The 17,352-nt window shown below is 42.7% G+C and overlaps 1 protein-coding gene across 2 annotated transcripts in view; it reads left to right on the forward strand.

Moving 5' to 3' along the window:
* The window catches only part of PAPSS2 (3'-phosphoadenosine 5'-phosphosulfate synthase 2), a 42,295-nt gene that overhangs the window by 707 nt on the left and 24,236 nt on the right, over positions 1–17,352 (forward strand). The gene's annotated exons all lie outside the window — the stretch shown is intronic.

The following is a 17,352-nucleotide window of genomic DNA, read 5'->3' on the forward strand; positions in this document are numbered from 1 at the left end:
GTGGCTGCGTACAGACGCATGGTACCCTTAAAGCACCTTCGAAGCACATTCATGGATGCTTTAGTTGAGATTCCTGCATTGCAGGGGGTTGGACTGGATGACCCTTGGGGTCCCTTCCAACTCTACAATTCTATGATGCTATTATTCTGTCACTCAAAGAGTTCTGGGCAGTGCAGTCTACCCCTCACGGAGTTACAGTGCCCAGGATTCCTTAATAAACTGTGTGTGTGTGTGCATGCGCTTCAAATGTGTTTTAAAGGCATAGTAGCCACCGTCTTCAGAATTTGCCACTGTTAGTGGGGCTTCGTTTCCTAGTACAGTATAGGAGCTTTGGGCTGCAAGTCTCAGGGCTAAGTAACCACAGGTGTTGAGGTCTAGGTTTACAGGGGGAGAGTCAAAGACCTTGTGACTATTATTTCTTTAGTGGGGTCCTTGCCTTCAACACCCTAGAGCTGCCCGGTCAGCAAGAAATGACAGCTTTGTAGCCACTGAGAAGAAATCTTCTCACCTTCTGTTCTGGTTGGAGACAGAGTGAAAAGAGGTGAGTCAGCTGCTGAGGGTCACTCTGGTGAAAGCGTGCAGGAAGGGACACAGAGGAATTGCTGTTCCGTATGCTCCAAAGCTAAGCATTTGGGAACACTGAAAATGTGAGCCGCTTCGGTTTCCGGAGAATGGTGTGCAAGTCCTGTGCAAATCCTTGGGACTCCAAGGAAAACATAACTACTCCTCTCTTGGCACTGTGCAGAGGAGATTGGACATGAACCACAAGCAGCCGCTGCTATCTACTAACCCACCCTCTTTGTCATCCCAGTCCCCATATTGGTGCTGCCTATAGGGAGAGCGAAGGTGGTCAAGTGGTAGGTGGTGGCTCCTTCCCTGACCTTCAGCTGTGCTTCACCACCTGTAGAGAGAGAGAGAAAGAGTAAAAGAGTGAGCAGATTGAGCTTTGCCTTCTTGGAAGCAGTTGCCATTTCCTCTTTTTGCTCGCTCGCTCACTCATTCATCCGGGGGCTTCTTTGGGGCCCAGTCATTCCATTGCACAGCCTAGGGAGCAAGGATGTGCAAGCATTGAGAGGCACTGGGGTAGCCATCCTTTGCCTGATCCTTCCTGTCAAGAGAAGAACAGTCTGAGCAATTATATGGTAGTGCACCAACTGCTTCTGTCTCTTCTCACTTACCCTGTCTCATTGAGTGGTATGTTATGGACTGTTTACACCAAGGATGGGGAGCCTCACACCCATGGCCCTCAAGTGACCCCAAGATCCCCCTATCTGGCCCCTGGAACTCTCTTCAGGCCACACACCCCATAGTGGTCCTGCTTCGCACCCTAAGTGCTTTTGCTTGGTTGGAATGCATCCTGGAATTTCAGTGATGCTTCTTGCTTGCCTACTGTGGCAAGTGTGATTATTCAGTGACAGGGCGAAAGCACTCTGCATATGGACAGAGGAAAAAAGTATCTTTCCATGCATCAAAAACTTTGAAAATAGAGTCTGGATTTGAAGCCCAAATCAGTTCAATACTTGCTTGAAATTTCATTGCTAGATGAGCATTTTAAAAGAACACATTTTTAACAAGGGGTGCTTGATTAATATTGATCTATTAGCATTTCCTACACCTGTGGGAATTTATATACAAATTCTATATTGTCTGAAACATACATTCCATTTAAAAGTGGTTTCCTTCGACATTCTTCCTGGCATTAACAGGAACATACATACGTGATGAATTATAGATTCAAATACTTTATTGGCATGACTTGTGAAAGCTGCCTAAGTTGGAAGTGTCTGTTTTGTGGTGCCATAGTGTTCGGGGTGGGGGGTGGGGCTGATGTATTGTGTCAAGATGCTTAGGGCATGACTGTATAGGGCTTTAGGGATGTATTTGAGACATTTACCTGATGGGGTGATTTAGCTGGTTTACCTTTCATTTCAGCATCATTTTCTTTGCACAGAACCCAAAGTTTAACCTATGTGGTCCCTGCCCATCAGCATAAGAGAAACAAGTGATAACAATATGTTAAGTCATGCTGTGTAGATGTACAACTGGGTTTTTTTTTTTAAAAAAAGAGATGTAGTTATTTTATTAAGAGCATTTATAACTCTGGATTCATTTCACTGGATACCAGGATGCAGCACAAGATACAGATTCCATAAAACTATCATTAAAATATCAGTAATTGAAGAAAACTAACTTATTACATTGCGCTATTTGCAACTGCAGCAAATAAAATCCAAGTGATACACTTGATCCAAATGTAAAGGGGACTTGTTAACTTGAGCAAGCCAAATCTAAGACTAACCTCAGGATGTTTTAAGATGTACTTTAAATTTGGTTGCATTTTAAATGATGTATAATTTATCCACACTTTAGGTCTGTGCTAATCAGCATTTTACTGTATTTGCAATGACCTATGCTTACAAGCAATAAATATCTGTTGTGTTGGATTTAACAATAAGATCAGCTAAAACCAGGCTACAGTTACTGCAGTTGATTGCTATAGCAAAAAAGTGGAGTGGAGAAAGGCGTACTTCAGGGGTGGGGGGTGGGGAACCTAACAAAACCCATCAGGGAGATAGAGTTACCGTATTTTGCACAGCAAAGTTTGCAAAGTTTCCACAGTGACCACCTTAATTACGTACTTTGTCTGCCATTTCTTCCAAGGTGCCAGTAGAGTTAGATTGCAGAACACAACTTCTGTATCTGGAAATGTCCTCATCGAGCACAGAACGCTGGAACGTCCCTTCATTGTAGTAATTATGGTCCAGAATGCAGTGTTTCTAGAGCAGAGAGCAAGAGGGGCCCAAAGTACGGGAAGCCAGAGGTTGTTTCAGGAGAAGGAATGACAGGCTATTAGCAAGACACATCTAGGTGGCTCAGGCAAGAAAACCACCAGCAGTGCAAACCGCAAAAAGAAAAGCCAGTGTTCTGAAATGCTTAGCAGTTACAACATCATCCTCTGTGCCCGTTAGGAGACTTGCCAGATATTGAGCATATAATCTTGTGGCTGGGCCGGGGTTATATGGTTCATTCAAGAATGTTAATAAATCAGAAACTGCTGTCAAGGCTTGGGCACATAGATGTCTAAGTGACAAGGCTGGGGCCCAGATTATAGTCATACCCTGTAGCTAGGTGATCCCGCTGTATTATTTACATTATTTCATCTGAGTTACTTGGCTGGTAGCATATATTCTGCTTCAACTGCAATGCATTCTTGAGGAAGCAGCTAAGAGATATAAGATGACAGGAGAGTAGAAACACTGTAAGATCCTCCCTCCCTCCACTATTATCATGGTTTTCTTCATATTGTGATTGCTGCAGCCTAGGAAGCTCTCTAATCTCATTTGCTTCCTTTTTAACGTTCAGCTTCATTGTTTGACAAATTGGCACTCTTGACTTGTGTTTCCTAGGCTGTTTAAAGGTTCTCTCAAAAATCTTATTGTACACAAGACTGAAGTGACAATACAGAAGATGTAACTCTTTATTGCTCTAATTTCTTTTGGGTGAGCAGTGATGGGAAAATATTTGAAATTGTTTAGGGGCAGGGGGGAATAGCACAGCACCAAACAGTAATGTGGCATATAGAATTGCCTGTTGTCCCTGAATGTGTTCAGAAATGTAATTGAATGAATAAATACTCTCTCTTTATACCTGCTTGAAGTTTGCTTCTTTTCTTTGTCTTTTTGAATCACGTTTGTAGGACCAGACTTACAAAAGGCCCGAATAAAGATGCCACATATGCCCAGGAAACAACATAATATTTTGATGTACCTGGGATTTTTGCAGTCCCCAAGTCAGGGTGTGTACACTTTCAGACTTCACATAACTGTTTACAAGAGAAGAGAACTATGAAGCGTCAAAGCTTGTAGCACTGTTGCCAACATAGGTTGGATGGGTCTTATAAACCATGTTTACTTTTGTCGCTAGCTGATTGCCATCTTTCAGTATAAGAAAACAAAATAAAGAAGAAAGAAGCCCATTTCTCCCTAGTTGGATGTTACACTTACATAACTATTTGTTATTTTTTTAGAACCTCATGTCCTTGGCTTAATTTTGAACTGTGCTTGTTAAGAAACAGCTCCAAATGTCAGGAATGGATGTGTAGATAAAGAGTTTCACTCACCAACATTAATCGCAGCCAATTAGGCACATTAATCTCACAACAGTTTAAATGCTTAACATTGTCACAGGGGACATCTCAGGGCGTGTGCAGCTGTCACTTTTTCTGGATATGTTGATGTATTGTGTCTAACAAGAAAAAAACAACCCCATAAGTAAACAGATAACAACAGACAAACCAGAATTAGTGACCCCTTTCTTTTTAAAAATGGGTAGTTTAGAGCTGGGTGAGTGGAATGCATGCTTTTAAACAGTATTGCAGTTAGTTTGTTTTTGTCTGAAAATAAAATACCCAATGTATTTACATATAATCCACATTGAACTGCTTGACAATTCTTGACAATATGAACTTTGCCAGCATATTAAAAGTTGAAACCAAGGGCTCATTGCAGCCAAAGTCCGCTCTGTTACTCCAAGTCCCATTTATTTAAGCATGGGAAATCAATGAGACTAAAAAGTGCCGAGCTTTGGGTTGGGCCATGCCTCAGCCTACTTTATGCACCCTCATCCCATTCATATTTATTGGAAAGTTAAGTCCTATTGTTTCCAATGGAGCCTGCTCCTCCTCCTGACTCAGTGTGTGGTGTGATCTAGGGTTGCTCTACCAAATAAGTGTACTCTGGTGTTACCTGGCTTTGAGCCAGCCAGCCTCTGTAGTTTTGCCTGTAAAACCAGAATGATGTTCAGACACTGACAGTCAAATGGTGATGATTCCCTGCATGATGTGAAAAGGTTCATGTGCTGCTTTCTGCGTATCCAGCTTTTCTGAAAGACACACAAGAATGCTACACCCCTTTTTTTCTTGGATAGTTAGAAGCTCTCGTGTGCATAGGATTGCAACCTAGGACATAGGGCACCTGTTAGTTGCCTGCACCTCACTTTTGAGAGTATAGGCAAGAAATAACCTATACTCAGACTGGCTGTAAGTTACCATTACCTCACAGTGAGCTGGGTTTTGACTTGTTATTTCCCAGGTTTCCTCTCACTCTCAGCCTCTTTCAAAATGATCCCCCATACCATCTGACCTGACTAAACCTTAAGGTGCTGAGCAATGTAATTGGATATCCATCTTCACTTGGTCATGCTCAGGGCCGTCTCAAGCCGGTCGGGCGCCCTGGCGTGGAGATCGCTCCGGTGCCCCCGTCCTGTTGGGCGGGCGCAGCGCGCAGCATGGTTTCCGCGCAGCGCCCTCCTGCCAGCCCAGCGCCCCGGCGCCCCCGTGCCACTGAGACTACCCCTAGAGCCGGGCCTGGTCATGCTTCCTAAATACACAGGTGCAGAATGTAAACATGGGTAATGCGCAAGTTCACACACAAAACCTGAGTAAAAATCGGATAAGTGTTTTTAACACTTCTCCTGGATTAACAGCTCTGTTTTGGCAAACTCTATACATAGCAAGTGTAAAGGTAAATGGTGAAGGCCCCTTAGATCAGGCATCCCCAAACTGCGGCCCTCCAGATGTTTTGGCCTACAACTCCCATGATCCCTAGCTAACAGGACCAGTGGTCGGGGAAGATGGGAATTGTAGTCCAAAACATCTGGAGGGCCGAAGTTTGGGGATGCCTGCCTTAGATGATTAAGGCCAGTCAAAGGTGACTATGGGGTGCGACGCTCATCTCGCTTCAGGCCGAGGGAGCCGGCGTTTGTCCACGGACAGCTTTCTGCATAGGAAGTGTAGTCAGACAATTGCTTCCTTACATTCTGGGTGCATTTACTGGGGGAGGGGGGGATACTGTTCTTCTGTTCCCAGCATTACTAATATGGATTGGAATAACCACTCTATAGTTCAGAGAATGTAAATTAGTTAGCTCTCATTATGCACTAATCTGTAGCGGTACCTATTTATCTACTTTCAATGGCATGCTTTCAAACTGCTAGTTTGGCAGAAGCTGGGACAGAGCAAGCGTCCCTGTAACTGGACCATCTATTGTCTACAGATTGGCAGTGGCTCTCCAGGGTTTCAGGTAGGGGGCATTCCCAGCCCTACCTAGAGATACTGGAGGCTGAACCTGGGACATTCTGCAGATGCTCTACCACTGAGCTGTGGCTCTTCTCCTTGCATGCAGACAATACATATTATAGTGGTGTTGCTGTGGGTTAAACCACAGAGCCTAGGACAGGCATCCCCAAACTTCGGCCCTCCAAATGTTTTGGACTACAATTCCCATCTTCCCCGACCACTGGTCCTGTTAGCTAGGGATCGTGGGAGTTGTAGGCCGAAACATCTAGAGGGCCGCAGTTTGGGGATGCCTGGCCTAGGACTTGCCAATTAGAAGGTCAGTAGATAAATAGGTACTGCTCCGGCGGGAAGGTAAACGACGTTTCCATGTGCTGCTCTGGTTCACCAGAAGCGGCTTAGTCATGCTGGCCACATGACCTGGAAGCTGTATGTCGGCTCCCTCGGCCAATAAAGCGAGATGAGTGCCACAACCCCAGAGTCAGTCACGACTGGACCTAATGGTGAGGGGTCCCTTTACCTTTACCTTTAATATGCAAATCATTTTAATCACCTAAACACTGTTAACTAGTTCATAATCTTATTTTTCAAAATCGTAACAGTTTCATTGAGGATCAATGTTCTACATAGGAGTCACCAGGATGGATGAGACTATTACTCTGCCCTCTAGAAATTCCTTAGATGAATGTTAAATAACAACTCTGTAATACATATAAGTGAAATCATCTTGTAGGACATGAGTGGATAAGCTGTCAACCTTATGGACTTGCTGCCATAATAAATGTTAACTTGATAACCTTGTTGGCAGCCTGGAAGTTAAAGGACAATACACTTGGCGAGTGAATGATTTTCTCACATCAGGAGCGGAGTCTGAAGGCCACTCTTGGCTGACATGTATTGGCAAGGCAGGCTGAATCAAGCTCATAAATCTCTCAGTGTACACTTCAGGACTGTGAGCTAATAAACCTTGGGTTTAAAACTTGTTTAACATTTTCAATATAGAGCCAATGAAGGAATCAATTCTTAGAAGTAAGAATTGCATTCTGCTTTGCTATTCCTTTTTAAAAACAAAATGGGGGGGGACCCCAAAACCTAAAATTTAACTTACATTTAATCTGCTTCTAGCTATTCAGCTTGCTCCATAGTACTGATTGATTCCAATGGATCTTATTTTAAAGCAAACATGTTGTAGATTGAGACCCAGGACTGCTGTCCTCAAATGACATGCTCTAGATAACTCAATTATTTTAAGAGTTATTTTAAGAGAGTTGTGCTATCCCTGTTTTAAATCAAAACCTTGAGAACCATAAGGTATGGTTTGCTGCCTCATCTGGGATGGCTCCGAGAGATAAATGTGAATTTGTGCTTTTTGAGCTGGGGAAATACTACAGAATGCAGAAATGGTGAGCAGCTAGGCAGGTGAATAAATGACTTGTGGGAACTGGGTGGGTTTTCAACAGTGTTTGAAAGGCTGCTTTGGACAGCAATGAATTATTTACTGATAACTGACACATAATCACATAAACCTACTTTACCAAATTTGCATGCTCAGACAACAATGAAATCAACAGAGTGTGCATAAGATGACTGTTTATAGTAATATTTATGTCCTTTTTGGCAGCAAAACCATGTTGCATTGCTTTTGTTGTTCTTCCACATTAATTGTGCTGTTTCCTAGTCACTACTCATTAGGGGAGTTCTTTGGCTGGAAATAAATCATTAGAGAGAGATCCTCATGGGACTTGTCATCATCCAAAGGATGTAAAATCTGGTTAGCTTATGCTGTGTGCTCAGTTGCATGTGTCCTGTGCCAAGATGTGTTAGAAAACTGCAAGGTGTAATCATGGCAAGGCCGTTGTAGATCAGGTCAACGTATGACTGTGTGTCTTTCATTGTAATACCTCAATCTTTCTTCTTACTGGTAAAAGCCTGTTTGGAATCCAGAGATCTGCAGTGATTAATCTTCATTACTATTTTGTACTTTATTTTGCACATGACACTTTATATATGCTAAAACAGCTCAAATATGGCCAGATGGAACTGTTTCCTTGGCATTATAGAATGAGACGTGCCCAAAATTCCAAAAAGCAGAATTGTTGTGCTTCAAATAATGTGCTTAAAAACTATTCTGTACAGATAGTTACTGTTACTGACTTGCTAACTAGGTCTTGAAAGTATCATGGCACAAAGATACGTTAGTTATTTCTGGAATATGAGGGACCTTAAGAGAGAATTATTGTCAGTTTTTCAGTTTTCAAAAGTTTCCAAGCCTGGTCAACGGGACAGAATTCTTGGTCTCCACAAGTTACCGGAGGAGTAGCTAATTACATGTTTGAATGATCATCAAAAGTATTTGGCTTTTGTACAACAGGCCTATGAGTAGAAATGACTGGCGTTTTGAAGTCACCACCCACTCTATTCCCTTGGCAAAAAAAGGGCAAATTAGAGACTGGATGGTAGTTGTTCATTATCAAAGGTTCTAAATTTGGCTGCTTAAGGAGCGGTCTCACTGTCACCTCCTTGAGGCAGAGAGAAACCATTCCCTCTCTCAAAGTGGCATTAACAACCCAGTCTCCCAAATCCCAAGAGCAAGGAAGTGCAAGGGCCAAGCAAGGAAGTTGTAGGCCTCAAAACTCCAAGCAGTTTGTCCAGATCTCCAGGCAAAACAAGCTAAAAATCACCTGTCCTACAAGCAGCAGATAGTATCCTGGTCCCACCCATCTCTGAAACTGGAGGGAATTCTACAGCTTTTCTTTCAGTCTAGATCTTGATTTCAGGTACACATGCAGGACCTCTGAGGCTTCTGTCAAGGCCCAGGCAGATTCACAGGAGTGCAGACAGTCCTTTAGAGAACCTGGTCCCTTTAAAAGTCCATGCCAGCACTGGAACTTTGAACAAAAAATGAATGGGCATCCAATGCAGCTGGTATGTTTTAGACGTAGCTGTGAGAAACTGGGTCATAAAGTTTTTGGTTGTTTTTTTACAGTTCTCCTGTGATCCCCATTTATGTGTTAAGGGTGTAAACATTGTGAAGCTGTGGAAATTAAGGCTTATGACTTCGTTGCCATGTGGAAACTTTACATTTTTTCCAGATTATACAAAGCAGACTTTTCTAGTGGAGACCAAAAAAGGAAATTACTTTCCCCCCAGAAGATAAGAGTTACACTAGGGGTTCTTATTTTCATAACAGAAACTCTCTCAAGTAGAAAAATAACTATTTCTTCCCTCCTGCTCTTCTATATTATGTTATTCCAGGCATCCCCAAACTGCGGCCCTCCAGATGTTTTGGCCTACAACTCCCATGATCCCTAGCTAAGAGGACCAGTGGTCAGGGATGATGGGGATTGTAGTCAAAAGCATCTGGATGCCTGTGTTATTCTCTGTCACAAACACCTAGTTTCTTCTCAGGCACCATAACTGCCTCTATCTTCATGTTAATAGGTTGATGGCAGGCTCAGGTGCTTAATGAAAACATTTCACCCACATATATCACTAAGTATAGAATGCCAATGTAATGTTACAGAAGAAGATGGGATCTGCTTTCATCACTGCTGATGAGGTGGTTTTGAGGGATAGTGCTCTCATCTTTGCAAACCTAAAGGCTTGCAGCAGCAGCAGCAGCAGCAACAGCAATGCTGAGAGTGGTCAAGTTAGAATTCATGGCTTTGCTTGCCAACTGTCCAAGAGTCATAGCAGGTGTCAGAAAATAAATGGATAAACATATTACACACAGAAAGAGACAGACAGAATTATAGCTATCCTTTAACAATGGAGTTGCAAACACAACTCACTAGATACAAAGTGCACGAAACCAAGGCCGCTCAGAAAACACAAATCGAGTAAGATATGTACATGGAGTACATCTGCACCAATAAAAAGATACTAGGCAGGAAGAGAAGCAAGCTGTTACAACTGATCCACAAATAACAGTTCAGTAGTCCAGCTGCTATCAGTTGCATGGCTCCATGGGAGGGAGGATCAGCAAGCTAGCCTATTTAATTTAAAACTTTGGTCATGAATGTAAACAGTGCTTGAAATGCATTCTCATGTATATATTCAGGGGAGAAGAGTTTCATTTCCCAAACCATTAAGAACTCAGAAGACTGGTGATCCAGGGCTGCAGAAAGATTATGCAATGCAAGTAAATGTTTTCTTTTCTTTTCTTTTCTAGTTTATTTTTGGCGAAAGAAAGGCATTTTGTTGGATTCAATGAGCCACTGTAGAGCCAAGTAACATCTGTTTGTTATAACTGAGGTTTTCTGCCATTCTCCCCACCATCACCTCTCTTGTGCTTTATTTCTTGGCCCTAAGTCTGGAGCTTCCTGAGATCTTCTAACCAGTTTTGAACATTATAATACTGTATAATAACTGTATGTCTGCAACCCTTTTGAAAGTTATAGCTATCAAAAAGCAACAAGCAAGCAAGGAAGCCACCTCTTTACATTCCACCTTACTGGCTGCTTTAAGACTGTAATGTGAAGTTTAAAGGTTATCATTCAAAGGGAAGTGCCTTTTTAATAGTTAAGAATGACCACTCCCCTCATCAAATGGGGGGCACCTTTTGCGTGGTCGCACACAGCCCCCAGGATCCCAGTGCGGCTCCTGGTAGTTCAGGCTGGCTTCATCCTCCCCAGGTGGGATACCTGGAGGTCTCTGCCTACCTCAGCCAATCGCCCAATCCCATCTGGGGAGGTGTTGCCAGGGGATCGGCCAGGTAAGGGGAGGGACCGCCCTGCCCACACAACAGAAGGTGAATGCATGGTCATGCCAATGACAAACTTAGTTGGTCTCTAAGGTGCTACTGGAAGGATTTATTTTATTTTTGTTTTGTTTTGTTTCCTGATGTTAGCATAACTTTGAATCCCTACATGAGTAAGGCAGGACTATGGCAAATATTATTTCTCTTGTTTGTTTATGCACATGGCTTCTCCCAAAAAATAATGGGAAATGCGGTTTATCCCTCGCAGAGCTACAATCCCAAGTACCCTGAGCAAACTACAGGTCCCAGGATTCTTTGGGAGAAGCTATGTGCATTGGATGTTTGGCGTGAATATGACCCACCCCTTGTTTCTCATTACTTAATCTGATTTGCCTTGGGGCAGGGGCAAGTCTCTTCCTTGTTCCTTAACAGTGGTAAAATGTTACTTCAGCAAATATGTTAAGTATGTTAAATGCTAACTTGGGTTCCTCTCTCAATCAGAATTTGAACGCCAGAGTTTAACACCTGAAATATTTCTAGACTGAGGTCAAAGAGACTGCAATTCTACAACGGCTTATCAAAGAACATTTTATGGATAAGAGCAACACTGCAATAAACTGATTTTACTGCAATTGTACATGATGGATTTTTTCCCCTTGACATTTTTTCCTCAAGTGTGTTTACTTCCAAGCTGTGATATATAATGCCATTACGTTACACAGTATTGGTGAAATACAGCTGGTTTATTTCTAGTTAGTAGAGATTTTGTAACCTTGTAAAGCAAAATAAACATTGTCTAAAATATATAACACTCCATTTTACTTTAGAATTTAGTTTCAGTACTGTATATCTTTCAGGTCTCCAGTACGCATCTCAATATGGAAAGCAGAATTTTTTATTTGTTTATTCAACACTTTAATGCAGGGGTCAGCAACCTTTTTCAGCCATGGGTCAGTCCACCGTCCCTCAGACTGTGTGGTGGGCCAGACTATATTCTGCGGGGGGGAAATCCTATGCCCCACAAATAACCCAGAGATGCATTTTAAATAACAGCACACATTCTACTCATGTAAAAACACCAGACAGGCCCCACAAATAACCCAGAGGTGCATTTTAAGTAAAAGCACACATTCTACTCATGTAAAAACACGCTGATTCCTGGACTGTCCGCGGGCCGGATTTAGAAGGCGATTGGGCCGCATCCGGCCCTCGGGCCTTAGGTTGCCTACCCCACTTTAATGTGTAAAATACTTGCCTTAGGTTGACTTTAACGCTATCTGCTTGGTTGAGCAGCATTGGGTTGTCAAGTTTGATTATGCACACACACACACACACACACACACACACACACAGAGAGAGAGAGAGAGAGAGAGAGAGAGAGAGAGAGAGAGAGAGAGAGAGTCAGCTGCTATAGGGGCATTCAGGAGACTGATATTAATATTAACCTTTCAGATAAAAAGTTTTATTTCCTCCAATCCTTTTTTATTTGCTTTAGCCACCTGGACCCTCAAAGCACCAGTCTGACTTCAGGCACTTCCTTTCTCTCATTCCTAGATGATCAGCCCTGTTAACTGATCTGTCTGGCAGGGCTATTGTCAAGCACAGCAACAGGAGTGTGGGTTCTTTATTGTGAACCTCCCTGAGATCTATGGTTATAGGGCAGTATACAAATTTAATAAATGAATAAATAAAAATTATTGAGCTGGAGGCCATATGTTTTCAGCAGGAAAATGGAGAAGAATGAAATTTCCCCAACCTTATCAGGAGCTATGTTTTGGTTCATCAGAATTGTTTTGAAGCTTGCATTAACTTGAGAACAACTATGTTTCAATATGACTCCTTAAAAGTGGGAGGCATTCTGTTTTTAAGCTTGGGTTTATCAGTTTTAGATAAGCTTTGCAGTTAACAGATGGTTGTGTTATGATCTATGATGATTAAGATTATCTTGCTTATTTTGAACCGGTGCAGCAGTAACAAAGGTAATGTTCTTTTATGGTTCCCCCCTTGGACAGAAGAGACTTGAGTTGAATCCCAGGTTCATTTAAGGTAGTGAAGAAGAGAGGGGAATGGCCATAATGGAGCATGTGATTTGCATGCAAAAGGTTGCGGGTTTGGTCCTCCACATCTTTGGGTCTGGCTGGGAAAGATGCCTGATGGAGCAGTGTAGATAATATCTAGATGGAGTGACAGTTGGGTTTGGTGCAAGGCAGCTGCTTAAGGTATGTTGTGTGATCTGAAATAGTACCTGAGCATTTTCTACTTTCACATATATGCAAAGTCTAGAAAGCCCACATACTATGTCGTGCTACAACTTTGAGGTAGTGACTTTAAACAGGAACTTTCTTTAAACCTGCTCTTCCATTGCTACAGTATAGTACATGAGCTTGCAGCTCATTATTTGTGGAAAGTTGGTCACGATCAACTTAAGCCCATTGATTTTAGTGGGACCTAAATACAGTATAATGAACTTGCTCAGGATTCAACTTTGGTTGCCCTCCAGAGTTATGGATCCTTCCATAACAATTTGGATATGTTTATAGTTTGCCTATGTTGTGCAAACTTCATGTTGCTTGCCATAGGCAACCCTTACCCATAGGCAATATCCTTACTCTGAATACGAAGCTCCTTTTTGCCTGCTGTTGTAGATGCTTAGACAGGATTTTAAATGTCTAAATTTAAGCTAGGATAAGGTAGCCTAGGGTTAAACTTTTGCTCTGCCTGAGGAATATGGCTGGTAATGGCATTTGGAAAGGCAGGGCAGTTGTTCAGGGCTAATGGTTGTTTGAAGGGCTCATCAACCTGAACCATAGATATGGTGTAATTATCCACCCTCTTCAGTTCCTGTGCTCAGAAGATCAGGAAGAAGTGAATTGAGAAGTGTGCAGATGATAAACCAGGGGTCAGCAAGGTTTATCTTGCCTGGGTGGGCCGGATTAGTCCCATGGAGATCCTTCTGTGGGCTGGATCGCATGTGCATGTGCGCCTGCAATTTTCAGCATCTGCACATGCGCAGACGCGATTTTCGGCACCACAGAAGCGAGTCCCCGCCCCACACTGCACCAGTTTAGCGCAGCATGCAAGCAGGCAACTCAGTTCGGGGGTGGCTCATGGGCCAGTCAAATGACCTCCACCACGGACCACTTCTGGCCCATGGGCCTTAGGTTGCTGACCTGTGTGATAAACTCTTTCCTTGAGGGATGGAGAAATAGCAATTGTTTCTTGTCTAGAGCTTCACAAAAGAAAAGGGAGATGGCCTTGGTGGTCAGCAAGCTGTTGTAAAACCAGGAGCTTGGCTACTGCGTGATCTTTGCATGTGTTTTAAAGGAAATGACAGTGGAAGAAAAGTGTGTCTAATATAATATAAAAAGACTAATACTCAGGCACTGGCTTATCTTGGAAGGAACAGAACATTCAAGTCATTTCCCATTTTTCATTTATGTGCGTTGGCCCTTTTGATTGTTTTGTAGAAACTTCCACTCACTTTGCTTTGGGGAAAATGTATGCTATGAGATTTCCTCCACCTTTTCCACCTATGTTTCATATGCTTTGCACCATAAAAGTAATTATTCTGTCAAATTAAGGAACCCTAAAGTCTTCTTGGAGTAGTTTATTAACATGAAAATAAGAGATGGTCTGTCAAAAAAAATCCTCTCTGTAGATCCCATCAGCCCCCATGAGCTGCTCTGTTGGGTCCCTCAACTCTTAAGAGCACATTTTGGGATGGGGGGGTGAGTGTAGGAGCAAGTGGAAGAAGAGAAAATTCCATTGCATGAGCAGGTTTGCTCCTGCAACATTGGATTTCCCTCTATATTATTGTCACAACATAGGATCAGAAATCAGTTGATCTAATTTTTCACTAGATCATGGAACTAATGCTAAGTGGAACCCTTCAATTTGCTGGACTAATGAACAGACAGGATTGGCTAGCTGCCATTTCACCTCGAGTCCATTTAATTAAAAGCAGTGTTTAGACTAACTTTGGTGGCAGTTCTCAAAAGCATCCACAGTGAACAAAAGCAACTGCAACATTGCAGTTAGATTTTTATTTTTGCAATGCTCTTTTCTTTTAAAAAAATGCACGAACCTCATGTATAACTTTTGGTGTTCTGTCTTGTTTCTTTGCTGTATCACCTCCCACTATCTTAAATGTTTTCACCGGTCTCTCAGGCTAGCAGGGCCACTCTGGATGTATTGTCCAGCTCATGGGTAATAACTCGCAGGCATCTGGCAAAACTTACTTTTCAAGTCTTCTACACAAATTTAATCAGTTTACAGAAATGACTCAAAATAATCAACTCATTTCAACATTGAGAGGAAAATAGTGTGAAAATACAGTACTGTATATGTATTGTGTGTTTCCAATGCAGCAGGATGGTGTGTTAACTTCTACAAACCTTTAAATATTCTCTTTGGCAAGTTTTTCTTGTGGGCTTTAAAGTGTTCTTTATGTTCAGTTGCCCTTCCTGTGTTGGAAAACGGGCATTGCACACATTCCCATTTACCCAAGGGCACACATACAGTATTCACATTTCACTAGGACTGGAGCTATACTGCTGCTGTGATGAATACTGTTTTTCTCTGTTTTTGGAAGACTATCCATAAGGTTTGTCACACTTTGTAACAAATTTTGAAACTTTCTCCTTGTCATATTTTAGCATTGTTTTAGACGAGTCAATAAAACCAATATGAAATATCCACTTTGTCACAGCTTTGCGATTTCTTTCTTTCCCCTCGATGGGTGGCATATTCCTGATGGGTCCCTGAAGTATGGAGAATTACTCGTTTAGTGAACAGAAACACAGTGACATATGTGGTGCGGTACCTCGGAGGTCAAACGGAATCCGTTCTGGAAGTCTGTTCGACTTTCAAAACGTTTGGAAACCAAGGCTTATGATTGGTTGCAGGAAGGTCCTGCTGCCAGTTGGAAGCCGCGGAAGCCCCATCGGATGTTTGGGTTCCAAAGAACGTTTGCAAACCAGAACACTCACTTCCGGGTTTGCAGCGTTCAGGAGCCAAAATGTTAGACTCGCAAGGTGTTTGACGTCCGAGTTACGACTGTATATTCTTAACTGGTTCTGATTATGCCTCATTGTAACAGCACTTGCAATTCCACAGACAGAAAGATCTAGGTACTATATTAAAATGAACTTTATGTGCTGCATTTCATGTTGAATGATACATGAAAGCTTGATTTCTTAACAGCTAGAGTATTGTTAGGCTAGCAGCTGAGGAGGAAAAATTTTGTCAGTTCAGAGACCTTGGCATTTCGGTCTGTCTGTCTCCAAGCTGAATGGCTGCTTGTTTGAGGTAACTAGGTTGTCTTTGTGGATATCCTTGGGAGGGGGGGGGGGACCTTCTGTGTTACATATCCCGGTAGAGGCGAAAGACTAGGGTACTAGTGCCAAAATTAACAGGAACAAAGTGCTATGATTGTACCAGTGGGCAAAAGTGGTTTCCCTCAAGTTTGCTCAATGAGCACTGAATGAAAAATGAGATTCTTAAAGAGCAATTACTCTGGCACTGGTGGGTAACTGTAGCTGAGGCCATGGAATCAATGAGTATTTATGTAGGAGATTCTGTACCTCCATGTCAGACTGCTGCTTTTTAGGCTACAAGGAAGCCTTTTTGGCATTGGAGACACTGAGGACTAAGGCTGGACTCAGGAATACCCTGCTCAATTATGCACTATGCAGGAGTGAATGAGGACAGCGTGTACACGAATTGTAGAGTTTCTAAAGGAACATCTTGTTCAGGGGCCTGCCTATTCTGAGGGAGGATGCCCTGCTATCTAAAGTATTCCCTGAAAATGCATTTCTACCATTTCCCTGAGAAACCTCAAAAGGTACAAGGTGTACAACTGTTAGTGATTTGCTACTGTAATGAGCTGCTCTGTTTTAAACTTTATTCTTTAAAGTTTAACTTCAACCTAGGTCCCTGGCTGTCAGCTAGCTTTCTTGGGAGGGGTTATAGCTCATCTCTTCAGCTCCATTGGCTTCCTAAGTGGGCCTGCTGTCAACTTCAGTTCCCCCACTTATTTCACATTATTTTGGGGCCTACATTGGCACTTGAGGGAGCAAGTTTTGCCTCATAGCGGGGCAGATTTGGCCCAGGAGTCTCCAGTTGCTGACTCTTAATTCTATTCAGCTCCATCTAGGATAAAGTCGTTGTTATCGTTACATTCCTTGGGGATGCAGGTAAACAGTTTCCTTTCTGCTGCTCTTTAAAAAAAAAGTTTCAAAATGTATGCTCTCTTTCTGTGTTGCAGGGAGTGATCATGCCTGCTGTCCTTGCCCCCTTCCAAAGGCTGATTACCTGTGGTTTTTCCAAATGTCTTTCAAGCAGGGGCAAAACTAGGCTTTATTTCACCCAGGTCAAAGACCCAGTTTGTCAGCTCCCACATGCATTTGCGCACACACAGACAGGTTGGGAGCTTCATGGGGCCCATCTAGAGGCTTCACCCTGGCCAAAAAAAAAACCACTAGTGCCACACACCCCAGCTACGGCGAAAAACCAAAGGATGCCATCAGGAAGTTATGGGGCCTATTCTGAGTTATGGGACATGCACTGATTGAAAACAAAG

The sequence above is a fragment of the Zootoca vivipara genome, chromosome 5 (assembly GCF_965207765.1).
Source record: "Zootoca vivipara chromosome 5, rZooViv2.hap1.1, whole genome shotgun sequence".
Lineage (NCBI taxonomy): Eukaryota > Metazoa > Chordata > Lepidosauria > Squamata > Lacertidae > Zootoca > Zootoca vivipara.